This window comes from Tachyglossus aculeatus, chromosome 4, assembly GCF_015852505.1.
Source record: "Tachyglossus aculeatus isolate mTacAcu1 chromosome 4, mTacAcu1.pri, whole genome shotgun sequence".
Taxonomy (NCBI): domain Eukaryota; kingdom Metazoa; phylum Chordata; class Mammalia; order Monotremata; family Tachyglossidae; genus Tachyglossus; species Tachyglossus aculeatus.
Genome location: NC_052069.1, coordinates 14544995 through 14556221, shown reverse-complemented (window position 1 = coordinate 14556221; position 11227 = coordinate 14544995). Strand labels below are relative to the sequence as shown.

At 42.6% G+C, this 11227-nt stretch overlaps 1 non-coding gene across 1 annotated transcript; it reads right to left on the bottom strand.

The window, feature by feature from the left end:
• Positions 1-238: 238 nt before the first annotated feature.
• Positions 239-377, bottom strand: LOC119927873. Its single transcript, XR_005450839.1, has one exon. It is a non-coding gene; the product is annotated as a small nucleolar RNA SNORA7 (small nucleolar RNA).
• Positions 378-11227: the final 10850 nt, after the last annotated feature.

Below are 11227 nucleotides of genomic sequence, written 5' to 3'. Positions count from 1 at the left end.
AAGCATTTCTCACCTATGCTGCGCTGGAACATCGTAAGCACTTAACAAATACCATTATTATTATTATCTCCCCCAGAACGCCCCACCTCAATCTGCAATCGTGCTGGTAGTGTATCCAGAGACTTTTCTTGGTAAAAATACAGAAGTGTTTTACCATTACCACCTTCTGTGCAGTCAACTTGAGTCTCCATCCTCCACTCCCTTCCATGCCGCTGCTGCTCAGCACAGGTGACTTTTGACGTGTTACAGATGGTCTTCCACTCACTAGCCACTGGCCAAGCTAGGAATGGAAAGGGTAGGCCTCTGCTTGACTCTCCCTCCCATAGCTGAGACTGGTAGAGTAATGGAAACCCTCCAGATGTGATCCTGAGGAGATCTAATACCCTCTCAGCACTTTGATATTCACCCTGTTGCCCCCACGGAACCTATTTGCATATGTGGCTGTTTTAATGTCTGTCTTCCCTGTTAGACTGTAAAATCTTTGAGGGATGAGATCATATTAATAATAATAATAATAATGACATTTATTAAGCACTTACTATGTGCAAAGCACTGCTCTAAGTGCTGGGGAGTTCACAAGATCCCACGTGAGGCTCAAAGTCTTAATCCCCATTTTACAGATGAGGGGACTGAGGCTCAGAGAAGTTAAATGACTTGCCCAAAGTCACACAGCTGACAAGTGGCAGAGCCAGGGTTTGAACCCATGACCTCTGACTCCAAAGCTCGGGCTCTTTCCACTGAGCCACACTGCTTCCCCAAGGAAGGAAGGAATATTCCTTCATTCATTCATTCAATCATATTTATTGAGTGCTTACTGTGTGCAGAGCACTGTACTAAGCGCTTGGGAAGTACAAGTTGACAATATATAGAGATGGTCCCTACCCAACAACGGGCTCACAGTCTAGAAGGGGGAGACAGACAACAAAACAAAACATATTAACAAAATAAAATAAATAGAATAGTAAATATGTACAAGTAAAATCAGTAGAGTAATAAATCTGTACAAACATATATACAGGGGCTGTGGGGAGGGGAAGGAGGTAGGGTGGGGGAATGGGGAGGGGAAGAGGAAGGAGGGCTATCTACTCTGTTGTTTTCTCCTTAGAGCTGTTCTGCACCATGTACTTAATAAAAACTATTACTACTCGCATTTATTAAGTTCTTACTATATAGAAAGCACCTAAGTGCTGGGAAAAATATATCGATAATGTATATACACAATCTCTAGATCCCAAAAGGAATATCCCTGATTGATTGATTATGGGGGATATGTTGGGCAAAAGCTTTTCCAAACCAAATATCTCCTTTCCTTCAATGCTCTTCTAAAAAGCCATCTATGCTAAAGCCCTTAACTAGAGAAGCAGCGTGGCTCAGGGAAAGAGCCCAGGCTTGGGAGTCGGAGGTCATGGGTTCTGATTCTGGCTCTGCCACTTGTTAGCTTTGTGACTTTGGGCAAGTCACTTAACTTCTCTGTGCCTCAGTTACCTCATCTGGAAAATGGGGATTAAGACTGTGAGCCCCATGTGGGGCAACCTGATTACCTTGTACCCTCCCCCAAGTGCTTAGAACAGTGCTTGGCACACAGTAAGCACTTAACAAATGCCATTATTATTATTATCATTACCATTATTAGCTACCTGTATTGCCATTCATTCATTCAGTTGTATTTATTGAGCACTTACTATGTGCAGAACACTGTACTAAGCGCTTGGGAAGTACAGGTTGGCAACATATAGAGATGGTCCCTACCCAACAGTGGGCTCACACTCATTTATTTATTCACTTATTTATTTGTTACTTCTTGATTCATCCATTTGCTTGCATTTTTTACTTTTGTTAATATTTGTTAAGTGCTTACTATATGCTAGGAACTGTATTAAGCACTTGGGTAGATAAAGATGAGAAGCAGCATGGCATAGTGAACAGAGCACAGGACTGGGAGTCGGAAAGTCATGGGTTCTAATTCTGGCTTTGCAATTTGTCTGCTCCGTGGCCTTGGGTAAGTCACTTTATTTCTATATGCCTCAGTTACTTCATCTATAAAATGGGGATTAAGACTGTGAGCCCTTTGCAGGCAGGGACTGTGTCCAACCAGATATGCTTGTATCCACCCCAGCGCTTAGTACAGTGCCTGGCACGTAGTAAATGCTTAGCAAATACCATGATTATTATTATAAAAGCTAATCAGGTTGAACATAGTCCTTGTCCCATATGGGGCTCACGGTCTTAATTCCCATTTGACAGCTGGAATAACAGGCACAGAGCAGTTAGGTGACTTGTACAAGGTTACCCAGCAGACAAATGGTGGAGTCAGGATTAGAACCCAGGCCCACCTGACTCACAAGCCCGTACTCTATCCACTAGGTAATGCTGCTTCTTGTGGCTATCATTTTTAAGTATTTTCTCACTTTTACCTATACAGTAAATATGTCTACTTGTAATCGCCCACTCTTGAGAACGGGAGTTGTGTTTTATCTTGTTTTGGGCAAAAAATGTGTCTGCCAACTCTGTTGTATTATACTCTCCCAAGCACTTAGTACAGTGCCTGTCACAGTAGTAAGCTTTCAATAAATACCATTGATTGATTGATTTCCTTTCTTTGGAAGCTTTGCAAGTGCCTAGAACTGTGCTCTGCATGCAGTCGGTGCTCAGTAAATACCGTTGACGATGGCCATAAAAGTTGTGTTGGAAGAGGTAGGATTGAGCTTCAAGAAAGTCATCAGTAGGGCTAGATTATAACGGGGCAGGTGTGGATGGGAGTGGTCGGTCAGATCTAATGACCAGTAGCTAAAGAGTGATGAAGACCACAAAGAGAACCTTGTTGGGGGTTCACAGATTGTGACATCAAAGGGATTTTAAGTGTTTAATCAATTTCTCCATATTTACTACTAAATTATTATTTTTGAGGATGTCCCAAAGGAGATGGACTCACAAGTCATTAGATAAGTTAAAGTGCTGAGGAAACGTTTTCTTATTTACTTGTATTTTTTCTATCGCATTAAGTCCCTACTCTGGGCATGGCAGTGTACAAAAAAACATATAGATGGAAGACTATTAACCAGAACCTTCCTGAACTGGGGGAGCCTCGGTGACACTTAGAAGAAGACAAACCACACCTCTGGTCACCAAGGTTACCATGGAAAGTCTTTTCCTTGGTTTTATCAGTGTACAAGAGTGACACATATACACACTGACTCACTCCACTCCTCCGAGGATCCGATACCATTCTGTGGTCAAAGGAGCCCGTTCTGCCAATGCTGCTTCTTTCTGCTGTGCGTGCCTCTTTCTTGATTCTGCTGTTCTCCTGCCTTCTTGCATGCCTCCTTGTAATTCAAAACAAGCACCTTTTAAATGGCTTAGGGAAGGCAGCCATGCCCCTAGGTGGCTATTTATTGGTCCAGGCCCTTTATCTCGTAGAACAGGGAAAGCCCCACTTCCCTCCACACTCCACCTCCTCAGGCCAGCAATCACCTGTCTCAGGTAGAGCCCATCAATGCCTTCACAAAGTCTCTCCCTTGTTGTTGTTGTTCACGGGATCACAGTTAGTCACTAAAAAAGCAGCCTATTGTGGGCTTGCCACAAAGACTGACCCTAACCAGAACAATTTTGCAATCTAGAGGGGAGGACAAATCCAAGAGATGCTAACAATGAAACATCACAACCAGCTCTTTCCTCTTTCTTTACCCATCCCAACCCGGAAAGAGCTTGTCTAATAATAATAATAACGATGGCATTTATTAAGCACTTACTATGTGCAAAGCACTGTTCTAAGCACTGAGGGGGTACAAGGTAATCAGGTTGTCCCATGGGGGGCTCACAGGCTTCATCCCCATTTTACAGATGAGGGAACTGAGGCCCGGAGAAGTGAAGTGACTTGCCCAAAGTCACACAGCTGACAGCTTCTAGACTGTGAGCCCACTGTTGGGTAGGGACCGTCTCTATATGTTGCCAACTTGTACTTCCCAAGCGCTTAGTACAGTGCTCTGCACACAGTAAGCGCTCAATAAATACGATTGAATGAATGAATGAATGAATTGGTGGAGCCGGGATTGCATTCAAAATCTTTGCAGAGGGTTCTGTTCCCTCATTTCCCCTTTCCTGTATAGGGAGGGGAAGGAATCAATCCATCAATCATTCAGTCGTATTTATTGAGCACTTTCTATATGCAGAGCACTGATCTAAGCTCTTGGGAGAGTCCAATACAATCAAATTAGCAGACACATTCGCTGTCCAGAACAAGAAAGGAGGGAGAATTGAGTTTAGTGACCACACTGTCATACAGGACTCTTGGAAGGTCAGAAAGTCGCGGCTGAACTCCTGAACCCCTATGTAGCCCAGTTGTAGTAGGTTGATTATTTAGTTGATAAACTGCTTTTCATCAGGAAACTCTCTCTTGATTTGCATGTTCCATTTGTAAACTGGTCAGGCTCTGAGATTTCTATTACATTCCAGCTGAACCCAGTCCTTTTCATCTAACCTAAATATTCTTAAACTCATTTCTATGACTTCAAGTAAATGTGTTTGTTCCAGCCAATATAATCAATTTTCTGGCTTGGTTTTGACCCAGTTACATATTGGGAGTAGAGATCTGTTTTTTTCTGTAGAACAGAGGAAAGAATTCAGATTCTTTAGCTACATGGGGAACAGAAAAAAATATAGCAGTGGGAAACCAACAGCTGTTCAAAGTCATAGCAAGCAAGCAGACTTTCACTGTGAAGGGAGATGTTCTAGCTACACGCTGTGAATGAGATTTGCGTAGGAGGCATTTGGATTGCAGGTGTGCCTGGTCATCCTAACAAATCCCTAGAATTAAAGGGTTGAATTAAGACGCAACATGGCCCAGTGGCTCCTATGATTAATGTCTGCCAGTCAGATGGCATATCTGACGTGATCCTTAGTTTCTCTGGAAGAAATTGAATGCCAAAGAATCCATCTCCCAGCCTGTCCCACCGGGTGGGTTTCACCCCCAGGACCCTACTGTGGGGAGTCAGCTCTGGGGAAAAGGTCTCATAGTCGGGGCTTTGGAAGCCAGACTCTCACCCCCACTGGAGAAAGACCAGTCAGTAGTTGATTGTATTCATTGAGTGCCTCATGTGTACAGAGCACTGTACTCAGCTCTTGGGACAGTACAATATAAATAAATATGTATTTATTTTACTTGTACATATTCCATTTATTTTATTTTGTTAATAATCTTTGTTTTGTTCTCTGTCTCCCCCTTCTAGACTGTGGGCCCGCTGTTGGGTAGGGACTGTCTTTATATGTTGCCGACTTGTATTCCCAAGCGCTTAGTACCGTGCTCTGCACACAGTAAGTGCTCAATAAATACGATTGAATGAATGACAGGCTTGAGAATCAGGAGGTTCCTGCCTCCTTCACCTGTCTGCTGTGTGGCTTTGGGCAAGTCACTTCACTTCTCTGGGCCTCAGTTACCTCATCTGTAAAAGGGGGATAGAGATTGTGAGCCCCACGTGGGATAGGGACTGTGTCCAACCAAATTTGCTTGTATCCATCCCAGCGCCTAGTACAGTGCCTGGCACATAGTAAGTGCTTAGCAAATACCATAATTATTATTATTAAACAGACTCATTCCTTGCCCACAGTGAGCTTAGAATTTAGAGATGAGCTTACAGTCTTGAGATGATCAGGGTCCCTTCCACTAGAGCTGATCCCTGCCATGGGGGTAAGGGAAAGAGACCACCCACGGTCCTCCTCCAGGAGGGTGGGAGTCTGCCTCACAAACTCCACTGCAAGAGGGGGAGAATCGGGTGAGGAACCGGCTCACCAAAAGCTCCTCCTCCCTCTTCCCTGGCACAACCTCCTGGTCACAAGATCGGGGGACTTGGTAATTTAAACTATGAAGAGAGTCGATCAGGAGCTGATCAAAATGGCTCATTTATCAGATCACCTTAAAGGATTTTACCTGGTCAGTGTCGTTGTAATGCAAAATGAGCCATTCCATCATGGAATCAATGGTCAGAATCCTCAAGACTCCGGTACCCCATTATTGAGGAGTACTATGTATTTGTGTCTCTTTGATCCCAGCCTCATAAGCTGGATTGGACCCAGAGTTAATGGTTCTAAGACCTTATTGTCTAGGTGGTAACTGTAGTAGTAGTAGTAATTACAATACTAATAATTGTGGTATCTGTTAAGCGCTTATTACGTGCCAGTCACTGTACTAAGCACCATGGTGGATACAAGCAAATTGGGTTGGACACATTTCCTGTTCCACATAGGGCTCAGATTCTAAATTCTCGCTTTACAGATGACTTAACCGAGGCAGAGAGAAGTGAATTGACTTACCGAAGGTCACACAGAAGACAAGTGGTGAAGTTAGAATTAGAACACAGGTCTTTCTGACCGCCAGGCCCATGGTATATCGGTGCTTCTCTCCTACAACTCAGCCCTCATACTTCACTCCTTTAGTGCTAACCTTCTCACTGTGCCTCCATCTCGCCTGTCCTTTAGTGAAGCTTCCCCCTCCCCATCCCCACCGCCTTACCTCCTTCCCCTCCCCACAGCACCTGTATATATGTATATACGTTTGTATGTATTTATTACTCTATTTTATTTGTACATATTTATTCTATTTATTTTATTTTGTTAATATGTTTGGTTTTGTTCTCTGTCTCCCCCTTCTAGACTGTGAGCCCACTATTGGGTGGGGACCCTCTCTATATGTTGCCAACTTGTACTTCCCAAGCATTTAGTGCAGTACTCTGCAAACATTAAGCGCTCAATAAATTCGATTGAATGAATGAATGAAATCAATCAATCAACGAATGAAAGTGAACCCCTGGCCTATGCCTCTGGCCAGGAACACCCTCCTGCTTCAAGTCCCACAGACACTTACTCTCTCTCCTTTCAAAGCCTTATTGAAGGCACATCTCCTCCAAAAGGCTTTCCCACATTAAACCCCACTTTTCCTCAACTCCCACTCCCTTCTGCATCATGCTGACTTGCTCCCTGAGCTCTTCCTGCCCTCCCTTCCAGCAAGCCCCATTTCACTTATGTATATAGCCGTAATTTTATTTATTTGTACTGATGTCTGTCTCTCTGCTTTAGACTATGAGCAGAGAATGTTACTGTTTATTGTTGTTTTGTACTTTCCCAAGCGCTTAGTTCAGTGCTCTGCAAAAAGTAAGTGCTTAACAAATGATTGAATGAATAGTTGTAGTAATGACAATAGTAGTAGCATTTACTCAGCTCCCAGTTATTTTGTAGCACTGAGACAGGCACTTGGGAAATGAGAATGACAAATTTCTGACATTCAGACAATTAGTAAAGTAGTCCACCTTATTTGACATTGCAAAGACATATCTTTCTGAGTAAGGCTTTATCAAAATATTAATCCTCTTCTGACCTGTCACCATAAACTGGGGGCTCTCCAGCTTTAAGGTGGGTGTTCTCTCTGCATGAAGAACTGCATCTCATTTCTATTTTTACTCCTCTTTAAATGTGCATGCCATATTGGGGCTTTAAGGAAATGTGCTTGCCAGCGCTCCTATCTAAAGAAAGCAGGATGATACTGGATGCTTGATTTTCCTTATCAGGTCTTTGAATATTCACATTTTTCTCAAAAGGAAAGATATTCAACGCAGGAATCCATTTAATTTGATTTCACTTTCATCACCTAGGCTGATGCATCCAGAATTTCCTTCAGGGAGTCCACACTCCTTGTCTCTTGCCTCTGGCCTTTTTCCCCCTTTCCCTCCTTGTTCTGCCACTTTGAACAGAGCTCAGCACGATGGAGAAAAGATAGCAAATAGAAGGATTCCATGATGGTGCAGTAGTGAGCTAGAGGAAAGCGAAAAAAAGGAAGTTCAGTGTGATGAAAATAATGAAATGGTGGGATGTCTTTTCTTCGAAAACCATTTTGAGCTGTATCATTCCTGTCAACTGAGCCTAAGGTATTATAAAGCATCCAGGGTCGTTTCAAAAACTCATTTAGAATCAAGGTAACCATGAAATCCTGGTGTTGAGTGACTCAGTCTGGTCACCTTTTGGGAGAGTAACAAAAGATGGGTGGAGTCGTGAGCCCCCTGGTTCATACTAATCAGGACCTTCCTGGACCAGGGGAGCCTTGGTGACACATAGTAGAAGTCAAATCACACCTCTGATTACCAAGGTTACTGTGGAAAGTTTTTACTTAGTTTTACCAGCATGAAAAGGAGCAATAGATATATACTCTCTCTCACTCCACCAAGGGTCCAATAATAATAATAATGATGATGGCATTTGTCTTTTAGACTGTGAGTCCACTGTTGGGTAGGGAACGTCTCTATATGTTGCCAACTTGTACTTCCCAAGCACTTAATACAGTGCTCTGCACACAGTAAGCACTCAATAAATACAATTGATTGATTTGTTAAGCGCTTCCTATGTGCAAAGCACTGTTCTAAGCACTGGCGGGGGATACAAGATGATCCGGTTGTCCCACGTGGGGCTCACAGTCTTAATCCCTGTTTTTACAGATGAGGTAACTGAGGCACAGAGAAGTGAAGTGACTTGCCCAAAGTCACACAGCTGACGAATGGCAGAGTTGGAATTAGAACCCATGACCTCTGGCTCCCAAGCCCCGGCTCTTTCCACTGAGCCACACTGAAATACTAGTTTGTGGTTAAAAGAGCCCATTCTGCCAATGCTTTTTCTTTCTACTTCCAAGTGTTGCCCTCCTGCTGTAAATATTTCCCTCTCTGCCTCCTGCGAGAGCCCTGTCCGCATGTCCCCCAGTGACCCCTCATAATTCAGAGTGAACCACTTTTTATCTGCCTTAGGTGTGGCACCTGGGGCTCTATGTAGCAGTGAGTTGTACATATTTATTACTCCATTTATTTATTTATTTATTTTACTTGTACGTATCTATTCTATTTATTTTATTTTGTTATTATGTTTGGTTTTGTCTCCCCCTTTTAGACTGTGAGCCCACTGTTGCGTAGGGACTGTCTCTATATGTTGCCAATTTGTACTTCCCAAGCGTTTAGTACAGTGCTCTGCACACAGTAAGTGCTCAATAAATACGATTGATGATGAGTTATTGGTCCAGGCCCAGGGAGAGAAAGCCCCACCTCCCTCCATGCTCCACCCTCACAGGCCTGCAATCACCTGCCTCAGGTAAAAGCCATCAGGGGCTTAAGCAAAGTCTCTTCCCTTTTGTTGTTCACGGGATCACAAGATGCCACTAAACAAGCAGCTTATTGTGGGCTCACCACAGATGGTTGAAATTCTCAAGGCTCCCGTGGAAACTAATACTTTTCCAGGCTCACTCCTGAAAGGTAAATGCAAATTGTTTAATTGCCATACTGTTATTAGCAGCTTTAATAACAGAATAATCTCGCAGATGGGTCTTGCTAATGATCTGGAAAGCTAATGCTCCATTTAAGGGAAAGTTAGGGCTTCTTTCCTGTTATTTTGAAGTGAGTAGTTGACATGTTCTACTCTTAAAGTGATCTTTGCCAAACCTCAAAAGATTCCAAATCTAGAATTTTCTGTCTGGTTAACCTGAGGAAGATTTCTGTTTCTGGCAAATTTCCAGACCTTTGCCCATAGTATGTCAGGCCTATTAGCATTGTCTGTAACATAGCACCACTGGTATCTCTAAAATAGTTTAGCTCCCATAAACAATAATAATAATAATAATGATAGTAACAGTATTTGTTACGTGCTTACTACGTGTCAAGCACTGTTCTGAGTCCTGGGGTAGATGGAAGCTAATCAGGTTGGACACAGTCCCTGCCCCACATAGGGACAATATTTGATTGTGCTTAAGCCAGGGGAGAATGGAGTATAAATATGGTTCTTATCAATAGATAATAAAACTGAAAAATTTCATATTGGGCCAATAGCCACCATGGTGTTTTGTTTGAGTCCACTGAAAACATGATGAAGCGAGATATATGGGGCAAAGTTGAAGTAGCAGAGCACATTTTCAGTGTGATCACAGAATAATAACATACAAAAAAACTGCACTCAACAATGGCAGGCATATTGAGATCACTTTTGTACATTACCTGTACGGGATATTTCAATTACAGAATAAATGGTTCAGAAAAGTGAGAACTTTTAAATCTGACTTTGCTTGCGAATTCTAGATTGCATTAACCTTTAAAACTAGCATCAGCTGAATTAACACCAAAGATCGATGTCAATATCAGTTGCATAATGCATATATTAAATTTTCTTGTGCATCTAGATGTGTCCTATATTACCTTCAAATCAGCAAGAATTGTTTGCAGAGTTAGAAATATATATTTTTATGGTATTCATTCATTCATTCAATTGTATTTATTGAGCATTTACTGTGTGCAGAGCACTGTACTAAGTGCTTGGGAAGTACAAGTTGGCAACATATAGAGACGGTTCATTAAGCGTTTAATCGGTGCCCAGCAATTTCTAAGTGCTGTGGTTGATAGAAATTTATTATGTCAGTCTCTTTCCCACAAGGGCTCGTAGTCTAAATTCATTCATTCATTTAATTGTATTTATTGAGCGCTTACTGTGTGCAGAGCACTGTACTAAGCACTTGGGAAGTACAAATTGGCAACATATAGAGACGGCTCATTAAGTGCTTAATCTGTGTCCAGCAATTTCTAAGTGCTGGGGTTGTTACAAGTTTATTATGTTAGTCTCTTTCCCACAAGGGCTCGCAGTCTAAATTCATTCAGTCGTATTTATTGAGTGCTTACTGTGTGCAGAGCACTGTACTAAGCACTTGGGAAGTACAAGTTGGCAACATATAGAGACGGTCCTTACCCAACAGTGGGCTCACAGTCTAGAAGGGGGAGACAGACAACAAAACATATTAACAAATTGAAATAAATACAATAGTAAATATGTATGAGGAAAATAATAATAATAATGATGGCATTTATTAAGCGCTTACGTGCGAAGCACTGTTCTAAGTGCTGGGGAGGTTACAAGGTGATCAGGTTGTCCCACGGTGGGCTTCTAGTCTTAATCCCCATTCAACAGATGAGGTAACTGAGGCCCAGAGAAGTTGAGTGACTGGCCCAAAGTCACACAGCTGACAATTGGCGGAGCTGGGGTTTGAACCCATGACCTCTGACTCCAAAACCCGGGCTCTTTTCACTGAGCTACACTGCTTCTCTAAATAAATAGAGTAATAAATCTGTACAAACATATATACAGGTGCTGTGGGGAGGGGAAGGAGGTAGGGTGAGGGGGATGCGGAGAGGGAGGGGGAGATCTGGTATTCATTCATTCA